The sequence below is a fragment of the Corvus hawaiiensis genome, chromosome 3 (genome assembly GCF_020740725.1).
Source record: "Corvus hawaiiensis isolate bCorHaw1 chromosome 3, bCorHaw1.pri.cur, whole genome shotgun sequence".
Taxonomy (NCBI): Eukaryota; Metazoa; Chordata; class Aves; order Passeriformes; family Corvidae; genus Corvus; species Corvus hawaiiensis.
This window is the reverse complement of record NC_063215.1, coordinates 87,448,241-87,462,470: the sequence shown is the minus strand read 5'-3', so window position 1 is coordinate 87,462,470 and position 14,230 is coordinate 87,448,241.

The window sequence follows — 14,230 nt, the reverse complement described above, 5'->3', positions numbered from 1 at the left end:
AGAGCCAAAAAAGCAAGTTCTTTTATGCAAGCAGATGCCTGAACTTGTATGGGTTATTGATGACTTCAGTTCAATGGCATCTGGTCTTCAATTAGATACAGCATAACAAACTATTATTCAGCGTGGATTTTGGACAGCTGTTGAAAAATAAACTGAAGTTTATTTTAAGGGCTGTGTTTTATCAGTGGGCTGCTTTTAAAGCAGATGAACAGAGATGGGAAGTGTTAGAATTAATCAGTACTGTGATAAAATAAAATGGACATTTATGACTGGTATCTGAATCACATGCCAGAGCTATTAAAATATCTGAGTAGCTGGTAATGAAATTTCACAATATTTCTAGTAGCAGTGCTCACCATTTTCCAGGCTAGAAGTATTTGCAGTCCTTCAGCTCCAGCAGTTTCCTTGGCAACACACTGGAAAATAGCTAACTACCTGCCTTAATGGGCATCAAAATGTGACTTGGTTATAACCCTGATAGAGATGCAGCCATCTGGAGAAATTGGGACAACCTCAGCCTGAGGAGGAAGAGACTGAACCTTGGCTTTTAGACAACTGAGTGAAATTGCTGAGGCATGAGCTAGGAAAGTGGGGAGATGCATGAGCACAGGAGTGAAGGGTGGATACTGTTGGGATTTGAGTAAGGACAGCCACTCTGCATTTTCCTCCAGCCACACAACAGAGGGACAGTGAAGGAGGAAGAGGTGCCCAACTGGTGACTGATGCCAGAAAGAGCCAAAGAGGCAGGTGGCAGCTCCTCATGGAGCTGAGGGCAGCACATAGCATGGATTCTGGTAAGCACCCAGTAATATTTCTGTCAGCTCCCAGCAGGTTGGAGACTATTGTTCACCTTCTGCCCTCAGTAGTGTCATTAATTTATAGAGGGTAGGGTAGCAAGAAGTAGGAAAACAGGACAAACCTGTATGTGTTACACACCTGTTCTTATGGTCCATGCCTGGCTGCAGGGTTCTGTGCACACAATAGCTTAATCGGTAAAATCACAGACCAGCTGACACTGAAAAAGCCTGAAATCTTTTCACTGAATATGTATCAGAGGCCTTTACAATGCCTGGTGCAACATGATACCAGCAACCTGCAGCTTGTAGACACAGGGAAATCAAACCTTTAATTCTGGGAGATGAAGAGAGTAGAAAGGCAGGACGAGTTGTGGTTTAGGACCATTTTAAACAGGGAAATGCTACTCCATTCGGGGCAATTTCCTGTAGCTGGACCCAGGTCCTGGAGAACCCATAAAATACCTCTTATGCAAGGAAGTGGTGGAGCTCTGTTCCCTATAGATTAAAGAGGAAGAGTTTTCTTTTTAAGTTCATCTCTTGTGCCTGTCAGCAAGGATTGGCTGGTTTTGGGGGTTTTTTCTTTGTTTTTTAGCTTTTTTATTTTGTAAAACATATTTTTAGCCTCATCCTGCCCTTGGTAAGATAACTAATACTGTGATACATAGGAATAAAAGGTTGTGCTGAGTACAACGTTCCTTAGATTTTTACTTCTTTTTGTTAGAGAATTCCCCTGACCTACACCCAGACTGGGCCTCCTCCACATACCCTGCCTGGCTTTACAGGGTGATTGTGGGCTGTGGCTTCATCCCTGAGGAACAAGGGGAAATGATGGGCCAGTGGGAGTAAACCTAGACCTGACCAGAGTGACCTGTCTTGCTGAGAGCAAAGCCATGGCATTGCCTCTGCCTGGCAGGCCCTTAGCTCTCCACTCAGACTTGCTCATCACTAGATCTTGTGCAGCCTGGGATACTCAAGGGGTTGCTGAGGGATTGTTTTTCACTTTGTTTTTGGCTAATACCTGCTTTTGCTGACTCATGGCATGAGGGCAAAGACTTAGGGAAAAAGGGGTGCAATACTGCCCTTTACTACTGACTCCCAAAGAAACAGACTCAAAAGGGGTCAGGGGGATTGCGGAGGGTGAGGGGGGTTGATGTTTTTTGGACAATAGGTGTCCAAGGAGGTATTCTTTATTCTGGGGTGAACAAAGTAGCCAGCACTGGTTATCTTGGACTACACAGCCAGCCTAGCACAGGGAGTGGTACAACGACTGATAGGAGCATAGAGGTACAAAACAAAACACCCACAAATACTCAGCTAACTGACCAAGGAAATTTGCTATTTCACACCAGCAGGGCTCCTCTGGAGAGGAAGAGTTAATGTGGACTGGGATACTGGAGGCATTATCCTGCACAGAGGCTCCCTGAAAGCCAGGTGTTATGTTGTAGTTGGGAGGGCTTCCTCTGATAGCCAAGATTCCAAGTACAGCCCACAGCCAGAACTCCTTCTGCCTAAAAAAAAAAAAGAGTAGATATATGGAAAATATATTAACATATGAGAAATATTCTGATGAAAATGTTCTGATAATCACTTTGGATTTTATGAGTTAAACTGAAACAACTGTGAAGTCAAAGAGTTTTTGTTCTCTATTTTTAGAATGTTTTTTATGGGACGCCAGAATTTTTCTCCTTCTTGTCGCTCCTTGCTGCTCATAGGAAAGAGCAGAAGAGTGATAACTCACTCTTCATATTTTGGTGGTTATGTTGTTTCCTACATGGAGAAAGCTGTGGAAAATACAACCTGTCCCCCCTTTTCTCCTTACAGGGGTGGGACTGTGAATGACAAAGAAAGCAGAACAAAAAAATTGAAAATATGAATTCTGAAATTAGGGTGAGGAGGTTAAAACACAAAATATCTTAAGTACAAGTCAGTATTTCTCCTACAGACATTCTTCGACATTTCCCATGCTAACCTTTAACAACATTCTTTTGGCTACTCTCCTAAATATGCTAAACAAAAGAAGCACCCATGTTTTCAAGTTAGATCTATACATCATTTATTTGGTAAAAAATAAGTACTTTGACACAATTTTAATTGTATTTGAATATAAAAGTATAATGTGGTGCAATAATATGCCTATAATTGTAAGGAGAACTAATACACTCTCTGTGAATGACTGAGAGCAAAAAACTCCTGTTTAAGGCCTGTCAACAGCTTTGCACTGTTCTGTGGACTTTTAGCTTTGGGCACTTGTTGATCACATTTCTGTTTATCTAGTTAAGTTTTTGGGTGTATAAGGAAGTATCATAATTCCTAATGCCGCTAAGATCAGAGACAAAAATCCCCTTCTGTGCCGATTTGTGGGTTGGGCGCTATCCATACCGATCAAAATAAACTGGGTGCAGAGGAGCACTTGTTCCTACATACTCCTGGTTGCTGAGCAGAACTGCAAAATATGTGCATACCAATGTGAAATAAATCTGTGTTCACATTGAAATAGAAGTCACAAGCTTCTGAAGCTGGAGTGTAAGTGTTTATTCATAAAGCTCTGTTGTCCTTCTCTGGCAACCTTTGTATTTGTGGCTTATGGTAGTTGGCAGTTACCAAAAAGTAAGGGAACAAATTAACACTTCACATGCAGACAATCTCTTTTGATATATTCTATTCCTCTCAGCCTGGGACTTTTGCCAACTCATCTGTGGCACAGCTGGAAAGAAAGGAAAAATAGTAAGCTAATTGGCCCGCTTTTTAATTGCTGGTTAGAATGGGAAATTAATACAAAAGCAGAAGTAAGCAACACACCTTGGACACCTGAGGGGGACACTGCACTCTTTGGCTGTTTTTGTGGCTGTTAGTTTTTAATAAATGATAGAAAATGGGTGGCTTAAAGTGAGGAAGTCTTGCAAGGGTGGCTTTCTTTCATACAGTGAAGAAGACTCAAGTCTTAAGGTTTTCTTCTGTGCTGCGTTTCTTCGGAAAGTGAAATTCACCAATGTAAATTTTGAGTCTGGACTCTGAGATATATGATAGAGATCAGGTGAAGGCAAGAAGGTAAAGCAAATACCTGCTTTTAAAATTTAACCTTCAAGTTATCTGTAGTTCTGGGGTGTCAGTTCTCTATCCTTTTCAGCTGCTTAAATTGACATTTAGCCCCAACTGGTAATCCCAGCATGTCAGTCAGGCAAAGTTAAAGGGATGGGATGTTGAATTAAGAAATTTTTTTTTAGGGAAAGAGATAAAATTTGTATCAAGTACAGGAAGAAATCAGAACTACAGTAGCTGAGGAATCTGTTAATTGTGGGGAGATTTGCTCTAAATCACTAGGAAATTAGATTTCCGGCAAGTAAGTTCAAGCAGTTTTCTGAAGATGTTGTCTGGCCAAGTGATACTGATGTCTCTGGGGGAGTTTAATTCTACAATGTTTGTCAGTAGATGCAAAGAATAATCTAATGGAGGAATAACAGCTGAAAGATGCAAGATCTGCAGGAAAGAACTGTCAGCCTTTTAAAACATGTAGGTTTGAGACAGGCTTCTTTGAGAGAATGCAATGAAAATAAAAAATGTGGTGGAGATGGATTGAAGCTCTAACTGGCTTGTATTCAAAAGCTTCTGACCCCAAATATTACTGTGCCTTCCAATACTATGTGTTTTTGGAAATGCATGGGATAAACTTATCTTCCTCTGGCACAGAGAGGGAGGGAGAGACTTTGGGGTTGTCAGAGTTTATGTACTGTAAAATGACCATTCTTGAAAACAACAAGACAACCCAGGGTGAGGAGAACTGTGACTGGTTTCAAACACACACTCTACTCAGACCTATGCAGTAATGACCCAACTAATTTTTCAAGGGAGGATACCATTCCAACCTTTTGGTCTATATCTTCTGGTTCCCGTTGCTTTTCTTCCTGTTTATATGTCTTAATTTTCCCTTCCCTCAGCTGTGTTGCAGCTGTCCCATTACAATTCCCATGCCCCCTAGGAATGCCACAGCTGCCTGCAGGCAGGACACTGCAGCCTCTTGGCATTCGAGGCTGACAGCCAGAAGATAGACTTGGCTTCTCCACTCAAGCCATGTCAGTCTGAACTGCTTCAGCTACAGGAGGCGGACACTGAACAGCCAAGGCACTCAGCTGAGCAGCCATGGCTTCCTTCAGTGAACAACTCAAGCTTTTGCACACTTTCAGCCATGCTGTTAATATCTGCTGGGGATTAAGATTTGTATGAATGTAGTTCTGTAAAGGGCAGGGGTAGAGCTTCACTACGAGGCCATGAGGTGGACTGGGCAAGCCTACTGAAATACAGGGACTTGTTAGTGAGGCTCCAGTTCAAAACAGGTTTTGAAAGAGGCTATGTCCGCTGTGAATTTTAGTTGCACCTTTTCTAGCTCCCTGTTCCTCCTCTCCTTCTTCCCACTCCAGTTCCCATTTACTGCCGCTCCTACGCTCCTCAGTCCCACTTCATAACCACAGTGGTCTCTACTGCTGCAGCCTTTGAACTGGGAGGATAAAGCTTAGCTCTTTTTAGTCTGGAACTCTCCAGAAGGCTTCCAAACCTTCCAACTTCAGCTTGTTGCTGTGTGTTCAGATCTCTTGGCATGACTACCTCTGTCGTTTTGTGACCTAAAATCATGTTACCATTGCACCAAGTAAGCAGCAAAGTTATCACCTGTTTAAATAAATCTTTGGCTCCTAATCAATAATTCACCAGAAGAAAAGAGATTGAATAGAACAAAATATGTTTGATTATTTACTAAAGACATAATGGCCTGGAGACTGAAAACAAAGAGTGGGACTGAAAACCAGATGGCAACCAATATTATCTAGACAGCCTACATATCGAATCTTTAGGGTACAGAAAACTCCCACAGTGGAATCTTTTTAAGCAGTAGAGAAATCCATATGTGCTACTTTCCCAGTTACAGTAATTCCAAATAAATGCTGAACTGTGACTTTAAAAATACCATAGATCAATGTCAGGAACCATTTATGTATAACACTTGAGTGTAAGTGGCTTCAGAATGCCAGTGGGAGGGGAGGAGTGGGAATGGGGTGTCACTCCACATTTGTGCAGAAGCCCCCACCACAAGATTTGCAACCTGTGCTATGAAGGAGTCTATAGAAAGCTGATGATGCGTGAGAGCACAAGCCCATAGCATGGACATTGCTGGTACCACGTGCCATAGCTGAATTCCAGGGTGTTATGCTGCCAGGGAGTGTAAAGGGACCATTTCAGGCAGGGACAATCAGCTGATTACAAGCACGGAACAGACCATGAATAGTAGCTGCCAGTGGCACCAGGCAGGATTATTGGAGATATTTGTACAGTTTGCATAGCTCTTGGCTGGTCAGCTCAAACTGAGGCAGAGGAGTCTTCTTCAAGTATCAGAGATATCTAGCAGCACCAAAGTAATTGTACACAAAAATGAAACCCTAGGAATGAGATAGTGAAACAGGATGAGATAGTGACAGTCCCCATCTAGAACTTTGAAAAGGAGGAGGAAAATGGAGAAACCCTCACTCCTGAGCATGTGCACACAGTAGGTACTCTGCATGAGGGGGAATAAGAAACTATGTCAAGTACAAATAAAAAAGATTCTTCTACATCCCCATATCCTGCTAAACAGACCATTGCTTGGGCTTATGTTTAGGCCTGGCTAATATTTGGAGTGGGAAGGATAAGAACATGAGTTTGGGTGGACACCACAGTTTTAGAACACTGTCTCTTGTATTTCTTGTTGCAGCCAAGGGCCCTGAAGTATCCCTGTGCACTGGGACTCTGGGATGGGACGTGTTCCCTTAGCAGGAGTCCACAGGCAAGGAGGGCAGGGCATGTGCCACCATATGCCACCTGCTGGGAAAGGACTTTGAAGAAGCAAGAATTGTGATCACTTCACAAGAAAGAGCTGTTTCCTCTTCCCCACTGAGTCACTACAATGATCCTCAAGGGTTAAAAAGAGGTAAACCTGTATCTTCATACTAAAGGTCTCCATTATATGACATTTAAGCAAAGATTGATGTGCAGATGCTCATCAGAAGCATACAACCCTCTGTTGTTGAGAAGACTCTCCAGGAGAGCTGCCGACAATTCCTGGAGTGATAACCTTGTTCCCTGTTGTTACAGACTGTGAGGTGTCTCACGTCTCCTTGCTGCTCTACATTCACTCATCTCCTCACAGGGAGACAGTGGTGCTGTTTCCCTCAGGATCAGACCAGAACTTAGGTGGGTCTCCTTCTCAGAATCCCTCATGCAAGGTTCATTTGCTCTTACCTATTTTTGATGCTGTTAAAGCCTTGTGAGGCCATGGAGTGTGAGCAGACCTCTTTCCTCCCAAACCCATTTCTCTTTGCAGTGAGCAAACCCATAGGACAATGTGCTGACAATGAGGAGCTGTCTGGTTGTAGCTTTGGCAAGATCTACTGGTGTTGTTTCCACCAGCTCCCTTAGGAGGTTTTTTTAGCAGGTAACATAATTTTTCTTACACGTAACATGCAACTCTCTGAAGTTTAATTTTGTGATCATTTTATGTTCCCATTAGCAAGTAGAAATAATTGGTTCCTATTCTCATCTTCATTTTAATTTTTCACTGTTGTGGGTGCAGAGGCCTCTGGGCAGCAAAATAGGAAGAAACTAATAACAGAATTAATGAGAGAGAAAGCAACATGCACCAGTATAGAGCCCATATTAGGAAATTCTTAAAATCCCATCCTCCCACCTCAAGAAAGTAATTTCAAACACTTTAAAGATAATTAAAATCAAATCAAATACCTAGAATTGCATCAGAATTCCTACTATATGAAAGGATCTGGGAGGTGTCAAAGATCCCCCACCAAACACTTAAAATGGCTTCCAAAGCCATGATTCCTGGGATGTATGAGCAAAATTAGAAAGTGTGAGAGATGAGAAGTATTGTTCCACTCTCCAGGATGGTGGGGCTAATATGGGCTCTAGCATGGGCATAGATCATCAGATTTTAAGGCAGCTATAGGTAAGCTGAGAGCAGTCTGTATTACAGCAACAAGAAAATGTTTTAACAAAGGATGACATTCGAGAAAGTCATTAGAAAAGGCTGAAAACGTGTTTATTCAGACTAAAAAGGAAAACAAAAGGGCCAGTACCAGTACAAGTTTTTGATGGGTAAAATACTGCTGAAGAGTGCTAAGCAGGGGCTAAACTGTTCTTTCGTAGGCCTTGGAGAAAACAACAAAAGAAATCTGTCAACATTGCAACAAACATGGCAGTGCTACAACAACATGATTTCCAACTGTAAGAGTAATGAACTCCTAGATGGACAAGGACTTTAAATTCTTGGAAAATTTCTAAATGGTTTAGGCAAACAGCTAAACTGTCAGGTACAGTCTTGCTACATGTACAGACACGCAGTACAGGAGGGCATATTCAGTTATCTCGTGAGGTCCCTTTCAGCTGTATGTTTCTGTAGTTTGTGTCCATTCTAGCAGGTCTGATCTGTTTTTATCACTCTCTAAAGTATTGCTCTTATGTATAGTTAGGGTTACTCAGACTAATGAGACTCTGCTATAAATCAGATGTAATATTTCATGCACACTGTAGAAATAACATATTCTCTTCTACTTACTTAACTGGCTGCCCCAACATGGTTAGAATGTACTAACATAAAAGAGAACAAAAACATGTAAATAATAAAACAACAAGGAGACTTCATATCCTTTCTATTTCCTTCACTTGTTGTCAAGGCCACTGGAAAATGGTGCTGTGTAGGACCTTCCAGTTCAGTGTCTGGCTCTCCCTTCCAGTGTCAAGGGTTTGGATGTAATATTGTTGAGGCAAAGATTGCTATGTCTATGCCAGTGTATTCCATCTCCTTTTCCACTTGAAAGAGTGAATGATTTTTTTCTTTTCAAGCAGCTTGTCCTTGAACAGTGTGTCCTCCTTGCCTACCTTTTCCTCCCACTCCTTAGTCATGTTCCATTGCTTTTCAGCCACATGTATGGATTTGTGTGAGTTGGATGAAGTGGTTGTACTGTGCATCAGTTGTCATGCATGCAAAGTTGCAAAAGTAATCTCTTGGTCATAGTCCTCTGGATTCTAAATTTGGTGGCCTTTCACTGCTGTGTAACAAGCCCCTGTTCATCTACCTCACTGCTTAATAGAAGGGATTGGAGAAGAGGTAAGGAATTCTGTGAAAGGCTTTGCCTTCCAGAGTAGCACAGATGCTTTGCACAGTCACAGCTAAAAGGCAGTAACTGGTATCTCAGAGGAACATCACTCCCTTTGTGGGTGAGAGAACTGGCAAAACCTCTGACTATTGGGAAGTTTTATGAAAAGGGTTCTCTCAGGAAAGAAAGGAAGAAGCTTATTTACAATTCACTTCCATTTTTATCACTGGTTTGGTTTTCTTTTTGTTGTTTTTTTTTTTTCCTTTGAAAGGTTTTACATCAGCTCTTGAGATAGACAAATTTACAAAAGCTTATGCTATTTCTGTTTCTGGAGCAGAGGAATTAACAATCTTCTCAGATACCTACGTTTTGCTTGTAGAGAAGGGAAGTATATTATAATGAACTTACAAATCAGCTGGACAGATGACTTGAAATTGCGGTGAAAAGAGGAAAAAAAATGCTTTACTAAGGTATATAGAGACTATCTGAAGTACTTACTGACATAAATGATGTTTTATTCAGCTCAGAGAAAGGATCTAAATAAGAGCTGCATTTCTTATTCTTAATTTATTGGGTTATTTGGATTACAAGACCTTTAAAGATTATTCATGCTACAGCTAATTCCATTCCCCCAGAACAGAGCCAAAAAACTTCTTTACCCTTGTATTTAAAAGTTTTCTGGTAAAGAAAAGGGAAGTGAGGTCCCACATGATATCAGTGGAAGACCCTTCCTTGAAGCCCACGTTAAGCAGCAGTTCAGGAAACACAAAGGGAAAGCTGATGAAGAAGTGGGGGTTGGACCAGTGTAACAGAGCAGCCTCTGTTCACAACAGATGCAGCAGCCAGGCCTGTCCCTTTCCTAGGCACGGTAGGGACCGACAGCACCTCAGGCAGACAGGGACACATGTCTGTCCCACTGAGGACAGACAGACTTCTGTGCCTGAGTCCTGCAAGGCTCAGCACTCGGCTGTGTTGCATGGAAACTTGTGCTCACAAGATGCGAGAAGCAGCTAAGAAAGAGGTCCGGGGGCACCTCTTTTTCCCAGATTCCCATACGTTTTTGCCTTTTCTCTTAGTTCATGCAATTTTTCTGCTCTGCAGGGCAACCTGTGTGCTTGCTCGCATCAAGCCTAAAGCCATCCTTGCCCTCTACTGGCACCCTGTAGAAACACAGGAACACATCAGGCAACAGCTCCCTCTCTTCAGCCAGTCAAAATCCCCGGGCAGGAGGAGCAGGTACACAGACTCCACGCAGTTCCTCATGGGGTGGGGAGCGAACCTGTGAAAACACTCAATGAGCAGCTCCCTACAGCATCTGCAGCAGTAGCGTCCTGGTGAGACAGGGCACAGCAACCCCTTCTGCTCATTCTGTCCTGATGTTTGCAAGGGGAAAACCCGTCACTTACTAAAGTGCTGTATGATTTCAGGTTACTTATGAACAAACCACTCTAGAAAACAAGGAGCAGCTCTGCCAATTGCTGTTCACAGTGTTTCTTTCCTTCATTTTTAAGGAAAGCACAGTCCAGTTGGTTTGTAAGCTCAGGGAACACAAGCAAGAGTGGTCTAAGAAATTGCTTGAATGACTACCACAGGTGTGCAAGCAGGCTGGTAATGTTAGGTGGCACTTTTAACTCTGAAGGGTCACACAGTGCTTGAACATACTGTAAGCTTGACTCCTGCAGGAAAGCCAGCGCTGGGGTAGGATGCAGTGGCTGCACAACAGTATGTAGAAATCTGAGACAAAGTAGAAAAAGAATTGTATTCACTTGAAGATATGTGACACTTTAGTTTGGCAACAGATTACTAGATAAATGGAGTCAGCACACCAACACGGCTGAAAATGTAGACCACAGTTTCAGTATTCAGGCTGACCTGCTCATAGGATCACAGAAGCATACAATGGTTGGGGTTGGAAGGGTCCTTAAAGATTTATTTAGGTCCAACTCACCCCTGCCATGGGCAGGGACAGCTCCCACTAGACCAGGTTGCTCAATGCCCCTTCCAACCTGGCCTTGAACACTGCCAGGGATGAGGCATTCACAACACACTTCTGTCTTGCAAGGTTTGGACAGATCTTTCATATCTGCCCCAGTTGTAAAATCCTATAGATTCCAATTTCTGATAAAACAGGATGTGAAAAGCCTCACAGAAGAACAAGTTAATACAAAGTAGTTTGCAGTAGTTGTATGGCTAATGCTCAATTAGCTGCTATATTGGTCACTATAATTTTCTAAAATTCAAAGTATAGAAAATGAATATGAAACTATGTACAAGTAATAGTTTTCAGAAAATAATTGTTTTCTTCCCTCAGTCTCTGTGTCCATGATAACAAATAGCAATGTACACCTCCAGCAATGGCACAAATAAATAGAAAACAACAATTCTTTTTTATCAGAGAAGAAATGTTCAAATGGCAACTGTAATTAAAAACTTGTAATGCCATTTGTACTCGTTAACTGTTCATGTTTAAATCAAATTTATCAAAAGAACTTATTTTTCTAAATTTTGATCTTGTTTTAGAACAACAATTGGAAAACCTGGATTATTCTTTGAGACACTGTCGATGTGCACATTACTGAGGAGATATGTGCACACCGTCTGCCACGGTCAGACATTTTGCCTTGTCCAAACCCCTATAGCAGTGCCCTTGGAGTTCTATTCTCCTTAGCCATTCCCAGTTTCTCTTCTAGTATGCTTTTCTGCAAGCTGTTTTGATCAGTCTCCAGCCTCCATATTTAAGATGGAATTCCGCTCCACCTCTTTAAATCTGCTTCTGTTTTTTGCCACCACAGAACCTCGAAACCATCTCTCAACACCGCAAAGTTAGCAAGGTCTTCAAGAGGAGCTTTCTTCTTTGGTCTTTGTCTGAAGAAGCTGCCATTGTGGTGGTACACCACCCTTGAGCCACAGAGAGGGAGCCTCAATGTTGCTGTTGGATCCTGCTCCAGCACTAAATCAACTTGGTTTTTTCTCTGCTCCACCTGGAAAGATCTCTTTGTCCTGCTCATGACTAACTGCCATACAAGCATTTACCTTGAAACTATCTGATCCATCAACATCTGACTTTACAGTAACAAACCCTTCCCGTGATCTTGCCCACCAAATTTATGTCTGAGACAGATGTGACAGGACTTCACCAGACCTTCTCAGCACCTAATGCAAATATTTTTCATTCCTTCTCTGAAACTGTGTAAGTCTTTGCAGTAACAGACACTGGTCTTTGGAACATGTTTTGGCAGAACAGCATGTTTAACTTTGCACCCCAGACATCATTCCAATGTGGCACTGTCCTTGGATGCTCTGGTGGCTCACAGAAAGCTCATATACCTCAAAAAGCAATTAAGATCTGGGTATAACTTTCAAAAGCTGTTTCTTTTCTGTCACTGGTTTTCATATGGATTACAAGGAACTTTTGGAACTGATTTACCACCAAAATCAAACCACAGTGCCCTGGTGTCCTGCAGAAGTGCTTGTTCCTCTGAACTAAAAAGACAAGTGTAAGTATCTGAGATACTCCATCCAGTTACCCTAAAGGCCAGATCTTCCTCTTACTTTTGAAGACCTTCAGAAATGTCCCATACTACCACTGGTGAATGAATGCAGCTGCTCAGCTAGTTACTTCATGTTGACCCTTATCTCCAGCTTCTGGTCTCCCACCCTTTCCAACTTAAGGTATTTCTCTCAAGATTGTGCTGCTGTTCCTTTGCTACTGTCTTGTCTGCAGCATAGAAGAAACAGCAGAGAAGCACTGGTTTGGGATGTGAATGTTCACATTACCATCAAGCTTCACTACAGAAAAGATCTGAGGCTTTTGGTGAGCTTGCATTTATCACCAGAGCTTTCATGGGAGAGGCAGCCCATTGGCCACCAAATTACATCATTGGAAAGACATAAAAAAAGAGCCAAAATATCATCGTATTTATCAAACAAACATCTCCTGGATTACTTGTTTTCTTGCCTGTAATAAGCTCCAAATGTACCCTGCTTCCATAGGATCTAAGAAGTGACATCTTAGGTAATTTTAACAACAGCTGAAAAAGTGCATTTTTGTTCCAGTTTTTGTATTAGGTAACAATATCTTTCACCCTTTGGTTACTAATTTCTTCGATTACAAAGGAAGAGAACAGGTTTTCCTCTATAACTCACAAATGAGGCTTTTATTCACCCAGTAACAAGGGTTCCTGAGATGAAAGCAAAAGGCATCTGGTCTATTGAAGTCACCAGCAGAACTCCCACTGCCTGCAGCATTGTCAGAATTTCACACTGAGGATTAGGTATATCCTAATCTGTCCTGATCTTCTATGCTAAAGACTGGTAAAACAGCATTTAAAGTTTTATCAGATTAGACACACACATACTTAACAAATAAAAGGCCTTTTAAAGATAGAACTTGTGCCTCTATGAGGCCTGAGTCATGATGTCTGAATGTTTGGAGACTGTGACTTAATTCTGCTGAGAGGGATACCTTGTTCAGGCTAATGATCTCACTGGAGCTGATGCCTGAGGAATTATGCTGGCAGCAGCAAAACTGAGGCAGTTTACCTCAATAGTCTGAGGTAGCGAAAGTTTGGCAGGCCTGATTCCCCTCTGACTCTTCAGATTCACCAACTCCCATTAAATTAGGTATTTTGTTCCCTCTTGTTGCTGCCTAGGTATAGAAGGGGAATTTGCTTATGCTCCTATAAACATGTGTTAATAACTTAGTCTTTGCAATTGATAGATGTAAAACTATCCTGGCTTGGAGCAACTCAGCAAGGTCATTTCCAAAGCAATAGTTTCTCCCTTTTATCCTTCCTACCAAGGGAGTACATTCCTGGTTTCTTTCCTCTGGGAAAAAAATACAGCATGGAGAGAAACAAATAAGTAAAACACAGTGTGGGGTGAAACAAGTAACTTTTATCACTTGTTGAAAATTTGGTTTTGCTTAGTTTGACTGATAACAACTCTGTACTTGAGAAAGGCCATGTTTCAACTCCCACTGACAGATGCACAAGAGGTGCACTCTTACTGCCCTGTAATTGTACAGTGAAGACATCCCAAAATGTGTGTGTGGCCTGCATACTTTCTGAATTTTTTTCATCCTGCATCCAAAAGAGAGGGCTGAAAATAAAAATGCCAGAGCAGAGAGTATCTTCATCTTCTGTGCAATCAGACATATTCCAGGAGCATCACAGGTACCCTTTTCACAAATACATCCAGCTTCCTTTTGAAACTAATGAGGGGTTTTGGCCCTAGAAGAAGGCTGCTTTGAATTCTCATTCCTTTGGGGTCTGGAAATCTGTTTTCCAGCAGAGATCTATT